Source organism: Pan troglodytes, chromosome X, assembly GCF_028858775.2.
Source record: "Pan troglodytes isolate AG18354 chromosome X, NHGRI_mPanTro3-v2.0_pri, whole genome shotgun sequence".
NCBI classification, from domain to species: domain Eukaryota; kingdom Metazoa; phylum Chordata; class Mammalia; order Primates; family Hominidae; genus Pan; species Pan troglodytes.
In genome coordinates this window covers 31,106,239-31,109,902 of record NC_072421.2, presented here as the reverse complement: position 1 = coordinate 31,109,902, position 3,664 = coordinate 31,106,239, and the positions used below count along the sequence as shown (strand labels likewise).

The window sequence follows — 3,664 nt, the reverse complement described above, 5'->3', positions numbered from 1 at the left end:
TTTTTAAAAGAATGCAAGTTCTCAAATTTCTGGATGCAAAGTTCTATGTAGGTCTATTAGATCACGATTTTTAATTGCATTATTTAGACTTGTTATATCCTTTCTGCATTTTATCTCCTTAAGCTATTGATAATTGGGAGAGGTGTGTTGAAATCTCCCACCATGATGGCATCAATTTCTTTTTTTTCTTTTTTTTTGCTTTTGTTGTTCTATCAATTTTATCTCTACATATTTTGAAGCTATTTTATTAGGTTCATCCATAGTTAAAAATTTCTATACTTTTTTGGCAAAATGAATGTCATTTGTACCTACCTACCTACCTGCTCTCACTCTAATAATGCTTTGCTTGAAAAAAAAAATCTATTTTGTCTGATACTAACATATATACTGGGCTTCTCTTGTTAAGTATTTGCCTTACATGACTTCTTTTATCCTTTCACTTTCAACCTTTGCATGTCCTTGATGATTTAGGCGTGTCTTTCATAAAAAGATATATTGTATTATGTTTATTATTCTTTTTAAAAACAAGTGTTCGCTGTGTTGTAATATTTCTGCTTTAGATGAAATCTTTTCAAACACTTTTCTCTTGAAAGAATCCTCTTCTTCAGATATCTTGATGTATTGGCCTGTTGACATATTTCTTGGAATATGAGCTACTTTTTTTCATTGACGGCTATGGGGAAAGGGTCAGAGGTCAGGTCTCAATCTGCATTAGCTCAAATGAGTTTCAAGAAGTCACTGTGGGGGGAATATGCCCCTTATGATGGGGAGCCCCACATTTAATCACTCCTCTGTGGCAGCATTAACAGAGGTCTCAGGACCCACTCATGATGTTGAGAAACAGGACTCAGGGCATTCATTTTGCTTGTATGAATCATAGCAGGAATGACACACCTCTGGAGCTCACAGCAGCAGTTTCTTGATCGTGGTGGTTTCCTGATGATGGCAATACCAACACAGTTCTGGAACCAGGAGCCTCTTGATCACATAAGAGGCAGCAGCTGCCCTGATAGCCAGGTTCCATGGTGAGTCTGTAGAAGTTGTTCCTGAAAACTCAAACTAGAGTTTTTTTCTTCAGCTCCTACCACAATTCTATAATGAATACTGATATGGTTTGGCTCTGTGTCCCTTGAATTGTAATCTCACCTTGAATTGTAATCTCACCTTGAATTGTAATAATCCTTACGGGTCAAGGGTGGGATCAGGTGGAGATAAATTGGATCATGGGGGTGGTTCCCCCATGCTGTTCTCTTGATAGTGAGGGAGTTCTCACAAGATCTGTTGTTTGTTATAAGGGGCTCTTCCACCTTTGCTGCTGGGCACTTCTCCTTGCCTTGTGAAGAAAGTGCCTGCTTCCCCTTCTGCCATGATTTTAAGTTTCCTGAGGCCTTCCCAACCATGCAGAACTGTGAGTCAATTAAACCTCTTTTCCTTATGAATTACTCAGTCTCGGGTATTTCTTCATAGTAGCATGAGTATGGACTAATACAAATTCCTTCCTGCTTGAGCTAGCTAAAGTGCAGTCTGCCTTGTACAACTGAACCCTGACCTAGACAATATGCTAAAGGATCTAAGAAAGTTGAACTCATAAAAGTAGAGAATCAAGTGGTGGTTACCAGATGCTGAGTAAGAGGAGTGAATGGGGAAAGGGGAAATGTTGATCAAAGGGTGACAATTTTAGTTAAACAGGAGGAATAAGCTTTAGTGATCTATTGCATAGAATGGTGACTATAATAAATAATAATGCATCATATATTTCAAAATTACTAAAAGAGGAGATTTAAAATGTTTTCACAACAAAAAAGTGTGTGAAGTTACAGATTTGTTAATTAGCAAATGATTTAATCATTTTATATTGTAAATATATATCTAAACATCACATTGTACCTCATAAATGTCTAATATATACAACTTTATTTGTCAATTAAAAATTTAAAAACAACATGCTAAAGGGAATTATAAGAATTTAAAAAATCTTCTCCCCTCAAAATCTATATCAATGTGCTTTTGTCTTTTGCATTCATATTACAAAACTTTTGCTTTAGTTGTGGTGGTGATCAGACAAACTGAAAAGTTTTCTCAACTCAGAAATTCTGTTAGCAGTCAAAACTTCAAAATTGGCTGCTTGCACTATTTACAATAGCAATGACATGGAATGAAACTAAATGCCCATCAATGGTGAACTGGATGAACAAAATGTGTGGTACATATACACCATGGAGTAGTATGCAGCCATAAAAAAACCCAAAGTCATGTTTTTTTTGTTGGTTTTTTTTTTTTTTTTTTTTTTTTTTTTTTTGCAGCAACATGGTTGCAGCTGGAGGCCGTTATCCTAAGAGAATTGACACAGAAACAGAAAATCAAATACTGTATGTTCTCACTTTTGTAAGTGGAAGCTAAACATTGAGAATACAAGGACATAAAGATGGAAACAATAGAGTTAGAAAAAATGAATAAGACTTACTATTTGATAACACAACAGGGCAACTATAGTCAATAATAATTGTACATTTTAAAATAACTAAGAGTATAATTGGATTATTTGTAATACAAAGAGTAAATACTTAAGGTGATGGATATTACATTTAGTCTGATGTGATTATTATTCATTGCATGCCTTTATCAAAATATCTCATGTAACCTGTAAATATATACACCTACTATGTACTCACAAAAATTAAAAATAAAATTTTTTAAAAAGATGGAAACAATAGACAGTGGGTACTATTAGAGGAGGGAGGGCGTAAGGGAAGCAAATGTTGAAAAACTACCTATTGGGAGCTATGCCCACTACCTGGGTGATGGGATCATTTGTATCTCAAGACCCCAAGACACAATTTACCCATAGAACAAAGCTGTGCATGTATCCCCTGACCTAAAATAAAAGTTGATAAATGAAAAGAAAATGGGCTGCTTTTAATCTTTGCTTTCCTGCTATAATATCCCAACCTCCACATCCCTCACGATACACATACGGATGCATCTGGCCACCTAAAACAGTCATATATTAAATCATATTAACATATTTTAAAGTAGCATCTCTGTTGTAAATATTTATAACTACTCCTGTAAGGTGAATTCCCAGAAATTAAATTGCGTCATGAACATTTTTAACTCTGGATACTTATTTCATATCACTTCCTAAAGTGTTTTACTACTGTATTTTCTGTCCGCAACGTACGATTTTTTCCTAGCATTTATCCATTGCACTATTACCCAAAATAGGAATCCTGACAAAGTATCTTTTGCTAATTTGTTAACGAATGACAGTCTTTTATTGTTGTCTCGATGTGCATTTTTGATTACTGGGATACTTGAAAATTTTACAATATTTATTTAACTAAATGTATTTCCATCTCTTGATGGAGTCTTTAAAGTCAGAGAGATTTTGTGTGTAGAGTAAAAAGATCACTTGGATTTTGCTTTATTTACATGTCTAGTGAACAAATCTGGCAGTCATTTTTTTCTTAAACACATAGAGATTAAATGGTGTCTTAATTAAATTTCTTTGAACAATTTAAGCTCCAATAACAAATTTAATGTAACTGGTTTTCCTTTTGAAGACTTCAGACACCTCATCAGCAGTGTAAACATTTCAAACACCTTCAACAGTAAAGATAGCATGAGTAAACATAGTGATTGTAAAACTTATTCTACAAAATAA

The 3,664-nt window shown here is 34.3% G+C and overlaps 1 long non-coding RNA gene across 1 annotated transcript; it reads left to right on the top strand.

Annotated features, from left to right (window-relative positions):
- The first annotated feature begins 880 nt into the window (after positions 1-880).
- LOC134809357 (uncharacterized) lies at positions 881-2,886 on the top strand. The gene is made up of 3 exons (XR_010154883.1): positions 881-1,025; positions 1,296-1,408; positions 2,304-2,886. It is a non-coding gene; the product is annotated as an uncharacterized LOC134809357 (long non-coding RNA).
- The last annotated feature ends 778 nt before the right edge of the window (positions 2,887-3,664 follow it).